This window comes from Microcaecilia unicolor, chromosome 2, assembly GCF_901765095.1.
Source record: "Microcaecilia unicolor chromosome 2, aMicUni1.1, whole genome shotgun sequence".
Lineage (NCBI taxonomy): Eukaryota > Metazoa > Chordata > Amphibia > Gymnophiona > Siphonopidae > Microcaecilia > Microcaecilia unicolor.
In genome coordinates, this window is record NC_044032.1 from 578,438,605 (window position 1) to 578,461,005 (window position 22,401).

The window sequence follows — 22,401 nt, forward strand, 5'->3', positions numbered from 1 at the left end:
TATCAAAACGAAAGATGGACGCCCATCTTGTTTCGATAATACGGGTTTCCCCGCCCCTTCACGGGGACGTCCTGCGAGGACGCCCTCAGGAAAACTTGGCCACCCTGTTCGATTATGACCCTCCACGGCATCCAAAAACTTTGTGAATGCTATGAGTACCAGATTAGCAGAAGATGACTAAACACTTTATTTCCATGAGAGAAGCACTAACTCTCACTCATCTTCTAGTAACTTTCAATACATAAACAACAAAATAATACTGCTGCTTCTCAGTTGCAGAAAGACAACACTTGCCTATCCTCTGGCTGCAAACTATTCATAAAGGATTTAATTCATGAAGCTAAAAAGTGCAGAGAGCAGAGGGGATTGCTATTGAATATGGAGCTTGAGTAATGGCATATACAATGGATTAGTTTGTTCTAATCCAGAGATTAAGGAAGAACATGGCTCTATGTACCTACAGAAAATATTTATGATGACTAAAAGAAGATTAATTATAATGAATCATGTTGAGTGGCTAATAAACTCAAGTTACTTTAATTAGTATAGCAAGACTGAAATGTTTCATTGCTTTTCATCCTTATCAGATCAATGTCAGACAGACTTGAATTCGGGCATAAAAGTACCAAGCAAACACATGGCTTACTCATTTCTGGGACCCATTTGACAAGTTACATTAGTTAATGTGAAGTCAAAAACACACTGGGGGGGGGGGGGGGGGGGGGGGGGGGAGGAGAACAAAAGCCTCCACACATGCACGTTCTACCTCCTGTACCTGAAAAGGTGTGAGCTAAATCCAAATAATTAAAATGAAATAAATATACTTGTGCATTATGAGACTGTATTCACTGCTTATGCTGCTACACTCTTCTGCTCTACAGCGAGGAGAACTTCAAAGTGTTCTGATATGTTTATTATTTTATTTATGCATTCTTGTATCCCACTGTTATCCAAAAACAAGTCTAAGTTCAAATTGGTTTACAATTTACATTTTAGGTGAAGTCACAGATAGTTTTTTATCATTATGACATGGATATAACAAGGTCATTATGTATATATCTCTATAGAATGTTCAAGGGTAGTCCTCAAAAGTAAGGCTGTATGTTGTTATCGGAAGATATTTGTTGAGGTAGATGTGTTGAGGTAGGGCATTGATGGAGGTAGTCTGATATTTTATTTGATTGTCTGGCAAGCTTTGATGAGGTAGAACGGTATAGGTAAGATGTCGTTTGCTTATGTTGTTGGCTGTAGGATTTTTTGAAGAGGTGGGTTTTCATTTCTTTCCTGAATTGAAGATAGTTAGTGATACTAGTGTCGTATGGTTTTTGGTATTGAGTTCCATCATTTGCAAAAACTGGTATATGTGTGGAGAACCAAGTGATTTATTTGTTTTCAGTAAAACAAATATAGAAGCTTCTCATGACAGGCTCCCTTACAGCACCTCTAATTGTACATCATTGGGGTGAGCTGCAATGGAGAATTATTGATGTGGTGTTATCTTCATCACATGTGATCAGCCGCTTGCATACTGGGAGTAATATTGTATCCATATGTTGGGCACTTAAATCCTTAGGGACTGAATGATGGTATGGAATGACTTTTACATTTTTCACTGGATCATCTACTCATACGACAGGGTTTGTATGACCTGACCGGTCCCAATGTCAGCATTTGTTGTATAAAACCAGTCATAATTTTGAATTTATTTTAAACATAATTTGAAGTGTCATGTCTGATGCCTGGAAAGGAGAACAGGAGGGATATGAATGCCCATGTTATCCAAACAAATCTATAATATGTTTAGCTAACACACCAGTTCTCCCCACTGTCCAGTTCTCCCATGCCTTCACCCCAATCAAGAATATTTTCTCACAATTTCAACTGCATGTTGAACTATGCATCCCAAACACCTGACAGAATTGCTGTCCAGTAATGGTAACCAAGCTGTACTTGGAATCTGAAAATCCAGTAATCTATTTGATATTTCAAAGATACTCACAGCCAACATTTGCTCATACTGTTTAACTTATTCCTCCTACCTTCTTAGTCAAATCTGGATACATCCTTTTAATATAGCAGTATTAACAAAAAACTTACAGAGAAAGAAGTGTAAAACTTGGGCCAAAACCTTAACTTACTACTTCTGTGCTACCTAAAGTCCTGCTACATTGTTTACAGAAGCTTTAACTTTCATACTTTCTTTTCCTCCCTGTAATTTTTCTGCCTAAAGCTCTGGAAATGAAATCTTTGGGGGGAATTGTACTATTCGAGAATCTTAAAATAAACTCACTTGTATGCTTTTCCAATATTTGACTTGCTCTTTCCTAAAACTTAAACATGATGCAAAGTGTATGTAAAATGGGAGATTGGGGAATAGGTAGAAGGATGATATTATACTAGGGATTTATTTTTTATTATTATTTTTTTTTTTACTACAATCATCCTAAAGTAATTATTTGCATACATCTCTCTGCGGAAGTACTTCCCAACCAGAATTTGAAGAATACTACCCCACCCCCTCAATATCTATGTTGATTATGATGCTCATTTTCAAAGCAGATGGATGCTTTAAAATGCCTTAAAAAAATCCATCTGATATAAACATCCAAAACTTGATTTTGGAAAGTCAGAACTAAGACATTCACACAGCAGTTCATCCAAATAGCAAGGGGGGGGGGGTGTTGTAGCAGGACTAGGGAGGGCTCAAAAAGTAGGCCATCCAACAGGCATTCTTGAATGGAAGAAACCTCCATGTCTAAAAAGAAGGACATTTTTATCTAGACTAGTTTCACTCATGTCCAAATTACAAAATGGTGCTCTGATTGAGCAGATGACCACTGCAGGGATTAAGGTGCGACCCCTTCTTAATCTCCCAGTGGTTGCTGTCCCCCTACCTCTCCCCTGAAAATGAAACTGGAAAGGAAAATCAGGCTCTATACCAGCTGCTGATATTATGGCCATTCTGAACAAAGCAGCAAGTAGGGAGTAGCCTAGTGCTAAATGCAATGTCCTCATAAAGCAAGGGACATAGAGTCAAATCCCACTGTAACTCTTAGGTTTTTATTTTTTTTTCTGGGGCTGTCTCCAGGAACAGAAAAATACTTACTGGACCTAAAGATAGAGGAACTAAAAGAGGCCATTACAGCCAAAGATTGTCCTTCAAAGAATGGAAAAAGAAACTAAATGAAGAAAATAACAAGCAACATAAGCAATGGCACGTCAGATGCAAAGCATTAATAAAGAAGGCTAAAAGAGAATATGAAGAGATGCTTGCTGCAGAGTCTAAAACTCACAGTAACAACTTTTTCAGTTACATCAGAAGCAGAAAGCCTGCGAGGGAATCCGTGGGACCGTTAGATCATGAAGGAGCAAAAGGGACGCTCAGGGAGGACAAGGCCATAGTGGAGAAACTGAAAGAATTCTTTGCTTCAGTCTTTACGGAAGAAGATGTAAGAGATCTGCCTGTACTGGAAATGGTTTGCAAGGGTGATGATGTGGAGGAACTGAAATAAATCTCGGTGAACCTGGAAGATGTAATGAGCCAAACTGACAAATTAAAGAGTAGTAAATCACCTGGACTGGATGGCATACATCAGAGGGTACTCAAATAACTCAAGAATGAAATTTCTGATCTGCTGTTAGTAATAAGTAACCTGTCGTTAAAATCGTCCATAGTACCTGAAGATTGGAGGGTGGCCAAAGTGACACTGATTTTTAAAAAGGGTTCTAGGGGTGATCTGGGAAATTATAGACCAGTAAGCCAGACGTCGGTGCTGGGCAAAATAGTGGAAACTATTATAAAGAATAAAACTACAGAACACGTAGACAAACATGATTTAATAGGACAGAGTCAGCATGGGTTCAGCCGAGGGAAGTCTTGCCTCACCAATTTGCTCCATTTCTTTGAAGGCATAAATAAACGTGGATAAAAAGTGAGCCGGTTGATGTAGTGTATCTAGATTTTCAGAAAGCTTTTGATAAAGTTCCTCATGAGAGACTCCTGAGAAAATTAAAGAGTCATGGGATAGGAGGCAAGGTTTTGGTGTGGATTAGGAATTGGTTATTGGACAGAAAACACAGGGTAGGGTTAAATGGTCATGCCTCTCAATGTACGAGGGTGAACAGTAAATTGCCGCAGGGATCTCTACTGGGACCAGGACTATTTAACATATTTATAAATGATATGGAAATCGGAACAAGTGAGAGGATCAAATTTGCAGATGATACATAACTATTCAAGGTTGTTAAAACACGTACAGACTGTGAAATATTGCAGGAACATCTTAGGAAACTGGAAAACTGGGCATCCAAATGGCAGATGAAATTTAATGTGGACAAATGCAAGGTAATGCACATTGGAAAGTATAATCCAAATCATAGTTACCTGATGCTAGTGTCCCCTTTCAGGGTGGGTGTCGTTGTCGATAATACACTAAAATCTTCTGCTCAGTGTGTGGCAGAGGCAAAAAAAGCAAACAGGATGCTAGGGATTATTAGGAAAAGGATGGTGAATAACACTGAAAATAAATACTATAATGCCTTTGTATCGCTTTTTTTGCGCCGGTACTGACACCTTTTTCCTGAGGTCTGGCTCACCTGCCCTCTCCCTTCTGTTCGTGCTCCCTTGCTCCCCGAGTCGAAATCTTTTGTTTACCCAAAGTTGCGGCAAACCGGCAGTGAAAGCAGCAGCAGGGAGGTAGGCAGGCCCGTCTCGTCGCTTCCCTTCCCTCTCAGCGCGTCCCACCTTCCTCTGATGTAATTTCCTTTCTGCAAGGGTGGGACACGCTGAGAGGGAAGGGAAGCAATGAGGAGACGAGCCTGTCTGCCTGCCTGATTGCATTCACTGCCGGTTCACCGCAACTTCGGGTAAACAAAAGATTTCGACTCAGGGAGCACGAGAGCATAAATGGAAGGGAGCGGGAAAGCAGGGAAGAGAGAACTGCTGGACATGGATAGGAGGGGAGGGTAGGGGAGAGAGAAGAATCACTGGACATGGATGGGAGGGGAAGGCAGGGAAGAGGAGATTCACTGGACATGGAGGGGAGAGCAGGGAAGAGAGGAGAATTATTGGACATGGACGAGAGGGGAGGGAAGGAGAGAGAGGAGAATTGCTGGACATGGATGGCAGGGGAGGACAGGGGATAGAGGAGAATTGCTGGACATGGGAGGGGAGAGCAGGGGAGAGAGGACAGAGAAATGCTGGACATTGGTGGAGGGGAGGGAGGAGAGGAAGGAGGTGCACATGTGTCATGGTTGTGCCCATGTTTCGTGCTCTCCTTCCTCTCGCCACCTGGTGGCTGCAATGGACTGTCTGGTTATTGTCACCCATTCCAGATCTCAGCCGAGTCCGGTCCGGATCTTCCGGGCTGCTAGGCTTGCTTGCTTGGATTGAACCTACACAGCACCCGTAGTTGCCTGGTGATTGCTGCAGCTGAGCCTCAGCTGCTGCGGGGCTTATTAGTCAGTTGGAAATTCTCTGCCTTTGCATTGCCTTAGGCTCTGGTATGTTGGTGCTTGTTGCACTTCTGTTTAAGTTCTTGCCTGAGATTCTTGTTTGTTTCTAGTTAGGCTGTGTGTAGTTTCAATTAGGTTGTTGTTTGTTTACTAGTCCTGTATCTGGGTTATGTGTTTAGTCTTTGTCTGTTTGTGTCTTTGTGGCTGCTCACAAACCTAATTCCAGCTTTGAAAACTTGACAATATGGATGGGAAGGGAGGGCAGGGGAGAGGGGAGAACTGCTGGAAATAGATAGAGAGGAGAGCAGGAGATAGAGGAGAATTGCTGGACTTGGATGGAAGAGAGGGGAGAGAGAATAATTGTTTTATATGGATACAGGGGAGGGAAGAGAGAGGAGAAATGCTGGACATAGATGGAGGGAAGGAGAGAGGAGAAGTGCTGGACATGGATGGAGGGGGTGAAAGAAAAAAAGAAGAAGATGCACATGGATGGAGATGAGGGAAAGGGAAGACAGGAGAAAAACTGCACATGGATGGAGAAAATAAGCAAAAGCTGGATCCATGTTATACCTCCTCCAGTCAATTTCACAGAGGAGGACCCAGCTTTTACTTATGGATGTATGGCAAGAAATGAAGAAGAAAGGAGGAAAGTAAAAAATAAATGGAAAGAAAGCCCTGGAAACAAAGTTAAGAAAACATATAGAGAGCAGCAGAATCAGAGACCGGGACCATTACGCATAGAAAAACAAAGTCACCAGACAACAAAGGTAGATAAATTCATTTTATTTTCATTTTAGTGTTTGGAATATGTCCAATTTGAGACTTCACATCTGCTGTCTTATTTTGAGTATACTGGAGCTGTAACAGCTTACAGAAAATTATTTATAACGATAAAAATCACGTTATTTTTTTTCTCCTATACTAATATAATATTTTCAATGATGTCTGTTTATTTGCGCCATGGCTGGTATAAGGAGTGTGGGTGTAACTATCATAGGGGTGAAGGCATACATGGTGACCCCGTCCATAATGAGTACCGGCACCTTTTTTCTACAAAAAAAGCACTGGTATCGCTCCACGGTCCATCCACACCTTGAGTATTGTGTTCAGTTCTGGTCGCCATACCGCAAAAAAAAAAAAGATATAGCAGAATTAGAAAAGGTTCAAAGAAGAACAACCAAAATGATAAAGGGGATGGAACTCCTCTCATATGAGGAAAGGCTAAAGAGATTAGGGCTTTTCAGCTTGGAAAACAGGCAGATGAGGGGAGATATAATTGAGATCTACAAAATCCTCAGTGGTGTAGAACAAGAAGTAGTAAATTGATATTTTACTCGTTCCAAAAGTATAAAGACTAGGACACTCAAGGAAGTTACATGGAAACAAATAGGAGGAAATATTTTTTCACTCAATGAATAGTTAAGCTCTGGAACTCTTTGCCAGAGGATGTGGTAACAGTGGTTAGCGTATCTGGGCTTAAAAATGGTTTGGACAAATTCCTGGAGGAAAAGTCCATAGTCTGCTATTGAGACAGACATGGGAAGCAACAGCTTGCCCTGGGATTTGTAGTATGGAGTGTTGCCATGATTTGGGTTTCTGCCAGGTACTTGTGACCTAGCTTGGCCACTGTTTGGAAAACAGGATACTGGGCTAGGTGGATCATTGTTCTGACCCAGTATGGCTACTGTTATGTTATGACATCTGCAAGTCTGAAGACTACTGAAGTCACATAAATTCAGTTAAGTAGGTATTTTTCTGTCCCTGGAGGGATCACATTTACAAAAAAAGAGTTACAGTGGGATTTAAACCTGAGTCCATTGGTTTAGAATCCACTGCACTAACTACTCCTCTGTTCTGCGAGGACATTCGTGTGGCCATTTTCATAAGAATGCTGACAGACAGAAGTCCTTGTGCCTTGTTTTCCCCTGTTTATAGTTTAAATGTTTCAGTTTGTAAAATGGTTGTTCAGAATGGATGTCTCCAGCGTAGGGATATATTTACAGACAGGAAACCCCAACATTCGTCCTCTTCAAAAATGGTACGATGGACGTTTTATGTTGGACATTTTTTTTTACATTTAGGAGCCGTATTTTCATAGACATCCTTTCAAAAATGCCCCTCCTCAGCATTCAAATTTATACCAGGATATGTGGAAGGGCATTTTCCATATGACATCTAAATTGTTTTGCAGAAAACATCCAAAAATCCAGTAGCAAACATAGACATTTTTCAGGTTCAAAAACAGGTCTCTTTTTTTTGTACAAGTTTTTTACCCCCCCCCCCCCCCCCGAGGGGCCCTTTTACAAAGGCGTGGAGGGCTAACACATGGGTAGCGTGCACCCAATCAGCACTACCACTGGGGTTGCACATGTGTCCAATGGTAATTCCGATTTTGCTGTGTGCCGAATCCTGCGGAAGAAAATAAGGGGCCCTTTTACAAAGGTATGGGAGGGCTAATGCGCAGGTAGCGTGCACCCAATTGGCACTACATCTGGAGTAGTGTGTGCGCCCAGCAGTAATTCCGATTTTGGCACATGCTGAATCCCGTAGTAGAAAATAATTTTCTATTTTCTATCGTGGGGGCATTCCCAGCTGTAAACAGCAGTGCGCCTATGTTGGCACGTGCTGCAATAGTTACTGCGTGGGTAGCACGTGAGCCCTTATTGCTAAGTCAATGGGTGGTGGTAAGGGTTCAGGCCATAAAAAGGCTTGCACTAGTTTTAATATTAGTGCAGGCTCATTTCCCAGTCCATTAAAAAAAAATCACCTTTTTCCCAGCTTCAGTAAAAAATGGCCCAGTGGGTGCCTAAAAGACGCACCCACACTACCGCAGGCCACTTTTTATCAAGGCTTTGTAAAAGAGCCCCTAATTTTCTATTTTCTACCACGGAGAGCGTTCCTGGTGGTAACTGGCAGCGCATCCACATTGGCGCACACTGCATGGTTTCCGTGTGGGTAGTACGTAAGCCCTTAACACTAAGTCAATGGGTGGCGGTAAGGGCTCAGGTCATAAATAGGCACGCGCTAGTTATAATATTAGCTTAGGCCCATTTCCCGGCCCATTGACAAAAAAATTACCTTTTTCCCAGCCATGGTAGAAAATATGGCCCAGCATGTGCCTAAAAGACGCACCCACACTACCGTAGGCCACTTTTTACCTCGGCTTTGTAAAAGGGCCCCCTGAGTTTGGCTGATTAGCTGTGCATAGATTCAAACCCACAACCTTGGGATCTAGATGCAAATTCTGCACCTCTGTCGGGGTCTAATAAAGGATTCTTGACTATCCCAGCTTGGCATTTTTATATGTTCTTCTTTCTTTTTTTTTCTTTTTTTAAATGACCATTTGCTAGACATTGTTGTGCTCAGTACGTCTATCTTTTTGCAACATTTTTGAAAAAAAAAAAAAACACAACCAAATGAAAAAGGCAACAAAATCAAGCCACTGGGATATATAAGAGGAGCTAGAATTCTTAGTAGACTGGCCACAGAGAGATCCCAGCAGAGCTGTGGGGCACCCTAGGGGACAATGCAGTGGTTTTCAGATAAAAGGCCCCAGGTATAGATCTCACCGTTACTGTCTTATAGTATATGGGGATCCCTCCAAAACCACCAAAAAACTACTGTACCCAACAGTACACTTAAAAAGCAGCGCATGTAGGTTCCAATTCTTGCCAGTTAGTGATAGTTAGTTGTTAGCGTCCACTTACTCAATTACTCGTTAAGGTGCATATGTAAATTGGACGCACACCCAATTTAATGTTCACAACTTGCTGTGCCTTATATAGAATCCAGGGGTTAGTGAAGAAATATTTTGTTCAATTTGTTCTAAATATGCCACTTAGTAGCTTAACCTTAATGTGACTGTATATCTGAAAGAGAGCCTGGTAGAAGAAATACCTGTTTGCTTGTAGGTAGAGAAATAGTGGATGAAGCTAAGCAAATCATTTTAGGAGCAACAGACTTTTATGGTAAAATAATAAATGAAAGATAAAGGAAATCAGTATATAAAAAAAATAACTAAAAGGTAATGGCAAAATGCTTATACTTTAGAAAGTACAAGGTATTACAGAGCAAACATGATGGGGAAACCTAAGTAGAAAAGCAGACGGAAGCATGAATATGCTTAGGAAAACAAAGGTGCAAATGAAGGAGAAAATTGCTAATGCAGTAATCCCATGAGAACATGTCTGTCTATACTGTTTTGTAAAATGAAAATTACAGCAATCGGATTGTGAAACCAAGGGAAGAAAAAATGCATGTATCTGAGTGGAAAAGGGGTTAAGTAGGATGGAAATGTAGTAGAAATACTTCCAATACTGGAAGGTTTTTGGGACAGTGCTCCAGGACACTGGTTGAGCTCCCTAGAACATGTACGACCAAGGCTTTCACAGTTCACATTTTTTAACTGACCCCACCGTGGGGAGGAAAAGATGCTATCAACTGAAGAAAGCAGATCTATATCCTACCTCAGGTCCTCGGAGTCAGTTGTGCCCCTGGTTGCCAATGTTCTAGCTGTTGTTAATGCCCCTATCCTCTGTGTGATCTGTCCTTGCCATTGTTCTTAAAAACCAAACTACATACAGTATATATGATAATCTCTGTACCCCATTTACCCAATGACATTAGTAACACCTTCCTCATCTGTTATTATTTGCAGAGCACATCATTTTTTTTATTTATTGAAAAAAATTATATAACACTTGTATAAAATTCTTAGCAGGCCCCCTTTTACTGCAGCTTAGTAACAGGACCTCAAAGTTAGGAGCATAAATCCTTTCAATAATTTATTATAGTTATTATGATAGGTTTTGATATGAACTTTAGTCACCAAGAGCATTTATTTTATGAAATCCTTAAGTCGACTGAAATGCAAAACCAAACTTTTATTAGCATAAAGACAACAACTCAGAAGTATAATTATGTCTCTGTTACTTTAAATTGCGTGTTAAGAATATAGATTATTCTACCTTTATTCAGTCTAGTACAAGTCACTCAAATTTTCTACTGTCTTTGTATAGGAAAGTTAATTAAAAGCAGACAACTATTTCTCCAAATTGATTACTCGTATAACAAGACAAGCATTTGCACATTTAGCTGTAATAATGCATACTTATTTGAGGAGGTCTGTATGGACTGTATAAGTAAGAAATGCATCCAACTCACTACTTTCTGTAATTATACTAAGTGCATGTTGTTTTTAGAGTACACAGTAAGCATATTTGCCTATATCATATTTTGCTGTAGACTGATTCACTAGAGGGGATGCAAAGAAAAGGAACAAAATAAAAACATGTCTCTCTAATCTTGTCATTTTTCTATGATTTCTAGGGTTGGGTTTCCTTATTTAGAAGCTGATGAGTTGAGAGGTATGGGGCATGGCAAGACATTTTATTTTCCTCAAAACGGCTAGCATTTAAATTAACTGGTTTGATAGTGCTGGTTCTGTTTGCTATAACCTGCAGAGTACTCTACAATAAGTAAACAAAACCAAAGCTGCACGTACAAGTGATACTGAAATATGCTGACTTCCTTTTTTCTTGGAACCCTAATGTATTCCTAAATGGCCATAAGTTTGAAACAGACTGAACCAGCATCTTTTGCTCAAAAGTGAAGAATGTCTCTCAACCCAAAGAAAAGTTAGAATACTTCTGATTCTGACTTTTTCTTAACGGAGGGCCTTTTTTATCAAGCAATGCTAGCGGTTCCTGCGTGGAAATGCTGACAGAGCCCATTCAAAGTGAATGGGCTTTGTCGGCATGACCGCACCAGGAGGCTCTAGCACGACTTGATAAAAGAAGTCCTTAGTGTTTTGTAAATGTCTTCACATCCTTGAATAGTTTTTACATTCTGCTGTCTAGAAAAATGCAATCCAAAATGTATTAAAGTAGGGTTTGTTGCACTGATCACAATACACTCTGTACTTTTAACAATTACAAGAAATATTCAAAAAGTAAAAAGTAAATTAAAATAAGCCAGTCTTGACTACATGTCTTCACATCGACTCAGAATTTGGTGGATGCCCCTGATGCAGCAGTAGCCACCATCATTCACTTAGATTTTGCTTGTTCTTCTTGACAGAATAGCTCAAGGCCTTTCAGACAAATAGCAGATCATCTGTTGATTGCATTCTTTAATTCTTTGCCACAGATTTTCTATTAGATTTAAGTTAAGTGGAGCACTCAAGGACATTCACTTTCGTGTTGCTTTTACTTTATGCTTGGGATCAGTGCACTCGGGGGGTGGTGAAGCATATTCTTGTTTAGAAAAGCCAAACCAGCCAAGCTCCGTGTCTGCCTGCTTCCCCTCTCCCCCTTATCTCCGTTTATATCACTACCCCTTGCTTGTGGTCCAGCATCCTCCCTCTCTCTCTCTCAATCCCTTCCCTCGTCTATCTTCACATTCCTAGAGCATGCTTTGATGGCAACAGCACTGATCCACACATACTGCCTGAGATTGTCCACAGCCTTCCCTCTGCCATATGCCACTCTACTAGAAATGAGAAGTTGCATCAGACAGGGTGGTATGTAAAAGAGGGAAGGCTTTAGCCCACAGGCAGCACATGTGGATCATTGCTGCTACCAGAACCTGCTAGGAGTGTGAAGGTAGACTGAGAGGGAGGGGTTGTTGCGAGAGCGGGGGTGCTGGACTACTGGTGGGCATGAGAGGGAAGAGAGGGAGACTGTTGGACATGAGAGGGAACTGAGGGAGAGATGCTGGACAGGGATTTTGGTGCCTTTTATCACCAGCACCCAGAGCTAGTGCTTGCCTAGTCCACAGATTGAGCCAGCCCTGGGTGAAAAAAATGGGTAGGGCCATGGACCCTGTGGCCCATCTTATTCCACTCACTACGACTGTCCTGCTGAAAAGTGAATTTTCTTCCCAGTAACAAATCTATCGCAGAGTGGAATGGATACTCCTCTAAGACATAAGGCATAAAGTGAAGAATCACACAGCACAGCAAAAACACAAAGTGAAACCGGCCTTAATAATGGGAATGAAGGATCACAGAGGATCTTAACTTGTATTAGTTTATTGAAAGATCATGTTTTGGTGACAGCCTATATTAGGGTTCTAGAAAAAGGAAACATACTTAAACAAAAACTTTAATTATATAAATATCAATTAACAATGATGTAATTCTCATGGAATCGGAGGTAGGGTATTATTATGGATTAAGAACTGGTTGAAAGATAGGAAGCAGAGAGTAGGATTGCGTGGCCAGTATTCTCAGTGGAGGAGGGTAGTTAGTGGGGTCCCGCAGGGGTCTGTGCTGGGTCCGTTGCTTTTTAATGTATTTATAAATGACCTAGAGATGGGAATAACTAGTGAGGTAATTAAATTCGCCGATGACACAAAATTATTCAGGGTCGTCAAGTCGCAGGAGGAATGTGAACGATTACAGGAGGACCTTGCGAGACTGGGAGAATGGGCGTGCAAGTGGCAGATGAAGTTCAATGTTGACAAGTGCAAAGTGATGCATGTGGGTAAGAGGAACCCGAATTATAGCTACGTCTTGCAAGGTTCCGCGTTAGGAGTTACGGATCAAGAAAGGGATCTGGGTGTCGTCGTCGATGATACGCTGAAACCTTCTGCTCAGTGTGCTGCTGCGGCTAGGAAAGCGAATAGAATGTTGGGTGTTATTAAGAAGGGTATGGAGTCCAGGTGTGCGGATGTTATAATGCCGTTGTATCGCTCCATGGTGCGACCGCACCTGGAGTATTGTGTTCAGTACTGGTCTCCGTATCTCAAAAAAGATATAGTAGAATTGGAAAAGGTACAGCGAAGGGCGACGAAAATGATAGTGGGGATGGGACGACTTTCCTATGAAGAGAGGCTGAGAAGGCTAGGGCTTTTCAGCTTGGAGAAGAGACGGCTGAGGGGAGATATGATAGAAGTGTATAAAATAATGAGTGGAATGGATCGGGTGGATGTGAAGCGACTGTTCACGCTATCCAAAAATACTAGGACTAGAGGGCATGAGTTGAAGCTACAGTGTGGTAAATTTAAAACGAATCGGAGAAAATTTTTCTTCACCCAACGTGTAATTAGACTCTGGAATTCATTGCCGGAGAACGTGGTACGGGCGGTTAGCTTGACGGAGTTTAAAAAGGGGTTAGATAGATTCCTAAAGGACAAGTCCATAGACCGCTATTAAATGGACTGGAAAAATTCCTCATTTTTAGGTATAACTTGTCTGGAATGTTTTTACGTTTGGGGAGCGTGCCAGGTGCCCTTGACCTGGATTGGCCACTGTCGGTGACAGGATGCTGGGCTAGATGGACCTTTGGTCTTTCCCAGTATGGCACTACTTATGTACTTATGTACTTTTAATTCTACAGGGTGAGGCAAAAAAAGTAACCCCCTAGAGATTTTTTGATGTTTTTTTTTTTTTCAGGAACCACTTGGAATTTCAATGTGAAATTTTACAGCCTTGTTACTATCTACATTTATGTGCTGAGTGGAATGAAATTATCTTTAAACATGCATGACCACTCAACAATTTTCATGAATTCAAAAATGTTTACACTGCAAAACTACCATTATTTGAAAAAAATAAAAAAGGATACCAGCGTACTGTTAATGATATCACAGTGATGTAGACTTTTGTCTGGGGAGCAATGTTAGAGGCCTATCACAAGCTCCATCCAAAGCTGCAAACAATCTCCAAACTCAAGGAAGCGCTGCAGATAATCTGGGACAGCCTGCCACAGGGACTGATCAAGATGATGTTAAGAACTTCCCAAAGTGAATGAAGGCCTGTGTTAAAGCTGGGGATGGACACTCTGCACATTCACAGTGAATGCAAAATTCTGACACATTTCTCTTTTACTATGATTCTACTGTTAACTGTATCGTTTGAATGACGTTAATTTACTGTGTTTTAGCTTGAACATTTTTAATGCACAAAAATCGCTAGGTATAACACTAATATGTCAGTAAGATTTATTTATTTGTTACATTTGTGCTCTACATTTTCCCACCTATTTGCAGGCTCAATGTGGTTTACATAATACCGTAAAGGCGTTCGCCAGTCGGTTGATAACAAATAGAAGGTTATGTTGTGGTCGAATGAGGTAGTTGTGTGTCAGTCATCGTGAGGGTCAGAGGGGGTGATAATCAACATAGCTTAAGATAATCAAATGTTGTTTAACAGTAATATGATGACTAAATAAGCATGTAAACTTTTTTGTGGAAATTCAAAGCAGTTGCTAAGAAAATGGCTAAAAACTCTACGGGGTTACTTTTCCTTGCCTCATGCTGTACATAGTGCACCAAAATGTAGGCGCCAATTAGATGCCAAACTTTTGGTGCTCAAATGCAAGTTAACAGAAGTGAAACAGCAGTTAGGTGGCTAAAAGGCTTATTTTTGAAAGGGATTGCTGGCGATCTTCTGACGCAAATCGGGAGATCGCCGGCGATCTCCTGATCCCGGCCAAATCGGTATTATCGAAAGCCGATTTTGGTCGGCTTCAACTGCTGTTTTGTCGTGGCACCGGCCAACCTTCAAGGGGGCGTGGGTACGAGATGGCTGGCTTTGACTAATAATGGAAAAAAAGAGGCCAGCTCGAACGAGCATTTCGCAGGCCGGACTTGGTCCATTTATTTTTAGGACCAAGTCTGGAAAAAGTACCCCAACTAACCAGATAACCACCGGAGGGAAGCGGGGATCACCTCCCCTTACTCCCCCAGTGGTCACCAACCCCCCTCCCACCCAAAAAAACCAAAAACTAAAACTTTTTTTGCCAGCCTGTATGCCAGACTGAAATGTCATACTCAGCTCCTTGACAGCAGTATTCAGGTCCCTGGAGCAGTTTTTAGTGGGTACAGTGCACTTCAGGCAGGTGGACCCAGGCCCATCCCCCCCTACCTGTTACACTTGTGGTGGTTAATGTAGAGCCCCCAAAAACCCACTGTACCCACATGTAGGTGCCCCCCTTCACCCCTTAGGGCTATGGTAATGGTGTAGAGTTGTGGTGAGTGGGTTTTGGGGGGGATTTGGGGGGCTCAGCATACAAGGTAAGAGTGCTATGCACCTGGAAGCTATTTTTGGTTTGTTTTTTTAATTTTAAGTGCCCCCTAGGGTGCCCGGTTGGTGTCCTGGCATGTCAGGGGGGCCAGTGCACTACAAATGCTGGCTCCTCCCATGCCCAAATGCCTTGCATTTCACCGGGTTTGAGATGGCCGGGCCCAGTTTCCCTTATGGCTGAAAACCGAAGCCGGCCATCTCATATACACCCAGCGATCCATCAGCGATCCTCTTGTAAACCTGGCGAGCGATTTGGCCGGCGCCAAGTGTATTTTGAAAATACACTTGGCTCCGCCCGCATTCAGCGCCGGCCCCAAAGATGGCCGGCCATCGATTTGGTCGGCGCTATTCGATTATGCCCCTCCACGTGCACTTAGGTGCACTGGTGGGTCTTCAGCGTTCTGACTAATTAAGCGCATGCTTTATTGAATACTGTCAGTTGCCTAACTGCTGCATTTAGGTGCACCCATTTACACCTACAGTGCCATAAAGCAAACATAACCCCTGGGTAATTTTATAAAAATTCCTTTTATGCACATAAAATGGAATTTTACATGAAAAAATCCATTATAAAATTACCCTTTAAATGTCTAGAACTGTCTTCTGTTTGAAATATTTGAGTCAACCGATTCCTTTAAAAGGCAACATGAACAAATATGCCTACAAAATCTAGAGTACTGCATCTTGCCTGCAGTAACTCTCAACTCCTTGTGAGCAGGTCAATAAATGACCTGTTCACTGGAGACTACTGCTTATCCTTGGAAGTAGGTAGCATGGAATCATGCTCCTTTTTTTAGAATCTGTTATCTGCATTGGCCACTGTAAGACAGACCTTTCGACTGGCCCAGTATGACAACCCTAATGGAGGAGTAGCCTAATGGTTAGTGCAGTGGCCTCAGAACCAAGGAAACTGAGTTCATTTCCCACTGCAGCTCCTTGTGACTCTGGGCAAGTCATTTAACCCTCCATTGCCCCAAGTACAAAATAGGTACCTGTATATAATATATAAACTGTTTTGACCGTAACCATAGTATATCAAATCCTATCCCTTTTTATGTTTCGATAATATTGTGTTCCTTTACATCTACATTATCATTTGACTAAGCCAGCTACAGGACTCTTCTTACATTATCTTAAACACTTTGAGGGAAATTCTTTAAGGGGGCACATAGTATAAGCTTGATTTCAGCCATATATTTTAACCCTTTAGTGTCCAATGTTCTCATCAGTTCCTGTATGGCTTATTATGGGAACATTGGACACTAAAGGGTTAAGTCAATTTTATAATGCCAAGAAGGCACCTAAAATACTACCATAGGTGGCAGAGGTTTACAGATGTAAATGTCCATACCTGTAATTATTAAGTATATATGTAGATTATTTTATAATCTACGCACATACCTGCATGCTCCACCCAAACCTTCGTCCAGTACATATCATCATATCAAAAGCACATACTTTTACAACTGTGGAATTTTATAAGAGATCACTTGCACAGGTATGTGGTCATATGCACACAATGAAGGAACAGTCTAATGGTTAGAGCAGCAGGCTGAGAACCAGGGGAACCATATCTCACTGCACTCCTTGTGATTTTGGGCAAGTTACTTAACACTCCATTGCCTCCAGTATGCTGGAGACATTTAAAGAAATTCATGGTTTAAATGCACAGGAGGAGGGCCTTTTTCAATTGAAAAGAAGTTCTACAACAAGGGATCATAGAATGAGGGTGAAAGGGGTTAGACAAGAATAATCTAAATGAATATCTCTTTACAGAAATGGTGGTAATTGCCTGGAACAGTCTTCCAGTAAAGGTAGTGAAGAAGAGGATGGTATTTGAATTCAAGAAACCATGGGGCACATACAGAAGATCTTTGAGGGAGAAGAAAGGATTGTATAGCTTTAGTATGTGGAGTGGATAGTCCATATGGTCTTTATTTTCCATAATTTTCTATATTTCTATACGTACAGGTCACAAATGTGTATACAAAATCTAGTTAACAAATTTTATAGTGTGGTCTAATTTCTGAATTATCTTAATTTAAAATGCAACCCCCCCCCCCCCCACCCTCTTTCCAGGAATAAATTAGCCAGACTAATCCAGAACTGAATACCACTTTAACTAATCCAGGAATAAAAGAGTTTGTATGTGAAAATGGTACATGAATACAGTAGAATTCCATTAATAAACTAAATGAAAGGAAGAATAGCTGTCAAAAAGCTATCACTGTCCAAGCAGAGTTTAATGGCGAGACGAAAACACAAAAGGGTGTAGGTTAAAAGTTCACTGAGAGCTACCAAAATATGCAGGGCTTGCAACACATGCTGTACACAGAGATGCTTAAGAAGCCCAAAGTCATATTCAGTACTCTCAACCCATTCCTCAGCTTTCTTTTTAAAAACAAACAGAGGGAACAATATTCAGTAGAACTTTTCTGGGTAAGAGACCCTCCTATCTAGATAAGTTCTCACCAAATCTGTATCTGAATTTTCAGCAGCATTATCCACATAAAAGTTACTCAAAATCTAGACAGATCACCTTGCCATTATCCAGGTAATAGTGGGGTGATCTGGGGGATGCGCATTGGCAGTTTCCACTTACCTCATTAGCAGCGATGTTCAGTCCAATAACCAGATAACTGCCCACATAAAGTTAGAACAGCAAAAAGGCTGTATTAACTTTATCTGGTTAGTTATATCTAGGTATTAGTCTGAATATTGCCAGTATCAGGATACAGGGCCGCCAAGAGACTGGGTCAGGCCCGGGACAAGGCCGCCACAGGGCCCTCCCCCCACCCGAGGTCGCCAGGTCCCCCTCCATCCGCCACCGGGCCCTCTCTTCACCCCCGGGCCCCCTGCACAGACCTTAAGCGCCTCACCTTCGAAAGCGCAGCAAGCAGCGGCAGACCACTCCTTCCTTCTGTGTCCCGCCCTCATGGGTTATGTCAGGCAAGGGCGGGACACGGAAGGAAGGAGTGGTCTGCCGCTGCTTGCTGCGCTTTCGAAGGTGAGGCGCTTAAATTCAATGCCAGGGAGCGACGGAGGGCAGGCAGCCAGACTGCGGTGGCAGCGCCGGGCCCCCTCCCCCCCGGGGAATTTTGTCCCCCCCTCTCGGTGGCCCTGCCAGGATAATTGCCGATGGCCAAGTTATACCTGAATATACAGTGCCAGTCAGTATACAGATATTGGCACTGAATATACAGGTGTTAAAATTCTTTTGCAGCTGACATTTAAATCAAATGCTTTTCACCAAGGGTGAACTTGTTTAATCCCAAAGCATATTTAGGGCATCATTTATTAAACTTCTGCTCCAATCTATAACCCCCCACCCCACACACACACACACTCCACACATACAGATACTTTAGTAAATAAAATCCTTAGTAATGCAGGAAGGCTTTCTTGTATTCTTAACATGATCAGTTCACCATCAAAATGTTTTAAATGTCTGTTTGCACATCTAATTTCACTTAAATGCATGCCTACAGTTTTAATTCACAGTTCTTATAATATTATGATGTCATATGACTTAGAATATAAAATTAAAAATAGCATCATATGGATGCTAGGCTACTGTGTTTGTGTAGTAGAATTCTGTAATCATTATTTTTTTTTTAACACAGTTATTTGTGGCAGCTTTCTTTTAAAGTTCAGCTGGTTTGTTACTACTGCATTTTCTGGGCAGCCATGTTTTTGTGATGGGATCCAGGAATGAAGAACTGGATAATATGTACTGTGTAATATTTTGATTTTGTTTTATTATGTATGTCTTTATGGAAACCACCTAGGTTATAGATGGTGGTATACAAATTTTTAAAATAAATACATTTAACCTTTAACGCAAAAAAGGTCAATTTTCTAATACTGCAATCTGTTAGCTGATTTATAATATGCATTTCATGAGAAGAAAAATGTCTTCTAGGGTACTCAATATCCAGAATAAATAAGAAAACTGATAACTGTTCATATCACCCAAGAAATGAGCCTCTGTAAGTTAGCCCAGCATCATCCTCCTAAGGCAACAGTGAGTGCTGTATATTGTTTGATTTTATATTCTTTACCAACCTTGTCTGGTATACTCATCTGCTTCTCTGTGAACCAAGTCTTTTACTCTGTTGCCATAGAGCAGCCTTGAAGAATCATGATCAAAAGCTTTCAACGTTTCACTTGAGCTGTAAGACTTTTGTGTAGGCACTCTACATTCCTCATTGTCCACAGAAGAACTTGTGTAACGTCTTTCTTTGTCTCGTCTGCTCTTAGTCAGAGAGCAATAAGGCCTACGTTCCTTCACATCCATACTTCATTCATTCTGTGTACGCATCTGTCCAGCTTGCTTGAAACTCTCTTAGACATCCAGTTTTAAGTCCACCTGTGTGAAGAGGAAATAAAAAAGTTGAAGTAGTGAAGGTCAATTTAATCATAAATGGTATTTTACTCCTAGATACAAAAAAACAATCAGCAGAATCAAGACTAAACACTGTTTTATATTGTCCATGAGAATAATTCACACAAAAAATTATTTATTATGATCACAGTATACATTTTCCCTATCAAATGAGTTTCTCTCTCTCTCACCTATAAGTGGCAGGGCATGTATACAATCAGGTGAACAACATAATTTCAAGTAGGTAAAAAAGGGAGTTAATATTTTGACAATTTTCCAGAGAATCCATATATTTTGATTAATCTGTTTTTTATGTTACTCATGAACTCTCTAGTTCAGGGAACACACTTTTGCTAAAGCAACAGTGCCATCTGTATTGCTCAAAATGCTCTTTTCTTACACTTGTTTAATCTTTGAATCTTCTTTTTAGTTTCATATTTTTATATGCCTAAATATCTTTGGAATGCTACATGCATGCATTTTATTATAGATTGCCTCTTTTCTTTTAGTATAGTGGTTCTCAACCAAGTCACCTACTCAATCTGGTTTTCAGAATACACAAAATAAAATTCACAAGAAATATTTGAAAAACTACAGAAGGATCCAAAAAGCATCAGAAAAGAAAAAGTTCATCCACCTTTATACTGAGGGCTGTCATTTTAGTGCTTCAATACAGTGAATTACTGGCTGTTTCTTAATGATTTATGCAGATGAATTATTATTATTATTATTTATTGCATTTGTACCCCACATTATCCCACCTTTTTGCAGGCTCAATGTGGCTTACAGGGTGTTAATATGGTATAGTCATTACATAATCTTAGATACAGTCGGTAATAAACTGGAGGTAGAAGAGGAATTAGTTAGAAGGTATTAGGTAAGGTCATGTTAGAGGTGTTTTAAAGCGTTTGGGTGGTATACGGAGTACTTTGTTTCATCAAGGATTATTTTTGTAGGCCTTGTTGAAGAGAAATGTCTTCAAAGATTTCCAAAAGCTGGTTAAGTTGTCCGTGGTTTTCAGGGTCATGGGCAGTGCGTTGACATTTATCAATCACAATATATATAATATTGTTGCAGATCACAAGCTAACACACTTTGGTGTGTCCTATTTTGTGTAATTTTTCCTGCCCCTAAAGAAGATTGTCAAAGGATAACCTTGTTGGTGTATAGAGAACCTATTAATGAAGATGGATGAACATTTTCTTCATCTGATGCTTTTTGGATCTTTCTGTTGTCTATGTGGATTCATATCTCTATTTTGCCAAGAAATATTTGTATACAATAGAGGCAGGGCATATAAATGTGTCAAACATCAGGGCTATTCAAATGTCTGCAAACTACAGTGTGCACATTATGTCTCAGGTATTTTTTTTAATACTTAATCATGTATCAATTGATACAGTATAAAAATGTTCTATCATTGTTGTCTGAGTACTGTACTTGTCCATTTGTTTTGATCCCAGTGTTTCTTTTTAACTTTTCTCTTTCCACAGTCTCTTATCCATTTCCCTCATGGACCCACAAGTTCAGCATCTCTTGAGTCCCTCTTTCTCTCCCTCTTTCCCTAGCAGACCTTTATAAATTCATGGGTCCATCCAGTGTTTCTCCCTCCCTTCCCCTCCTCGGGTCCCTCTCCTGTACCTTGACAGACAATTGGCAGGTGGCTTCTAGCTGGATCCGGGGCCTTCCCTCTGTCATGTTCCACCTACATGAAATAGTAAGTTTCACCAGAAACAATAGGATGCGACCAAGGGAAAGCCCTAGATACAGCCAGAAATTGCCTGCTTGAAACGCTGAGGCTACCAATTGCCTGTCAAGGTACAAGAGAGTGAGAAACAGTGGATGGATAAGGAGGAAAGACAGGATGAGATGCCAGCATTTCTGGCTGCAGCATCAGTGCCAAAAAAAAAAACCAACACCCCAACTGTCAATATGGGAAGGTTTGGTGGTCCAGATTATGAATGGCAGTCTGTCATTTGTGTAGGCCTGAAGGACTGGGTCAAAACCATCTGGTTTAGTCCACACGTATTTCTATTTACTTTAGACATTATTTCATGTCCATCTTTGTGCTTATTATACTTTACATTATTTTGTAAATAACTATGCATATATGCCTTTTTTGACAGGGGGAAGGGGAGGTTAGTTTTGTGTGTACCCAACAGTCTAGAACCTCACTCCTAAACCAGAGTATGTAGAGGACAATTCCAATCTCTGAAATATACTAATAACGCTCATTGTAGTACTTGCAATGTACCAAAAATAACTTCTTCATAGAGTTCACAAGATGTAACAGGTATAGGAAACTTATCAAGGTGTGCTTTAAAATAACTTTTAATCAAGCCCGGGGACTATTTCAGTATCTTTCTGCCACATTGTCTTGATCTCTGACTGCAAAGGTTGGTATCTGTAGATCTTCCTTCACTCAATGCACAGATTAATCACCTGGCACATGTTTTCTTTTACCACAGTATTCAGTTTTCTTGCTTTGATTGTTTTCATCAGCTGGAATTAGAATGTCCCAAGTGATCATAACTTT

The 22,401-nt window shown here is 40.9% G+C and overlaps 1 pseudogene; it reads right to left on the reverse strand.

The window, feature by feature from the left end:
• LOC115462202 overlaps window positions 1–19,832 on the reverse strand; it is a 55,389-nt pseudogene extending 35,557 nt beyond the window's left edge.
• Between the last annotated feature and the right edge of the window lie 2,569 nt (window positions 19,833–22,401).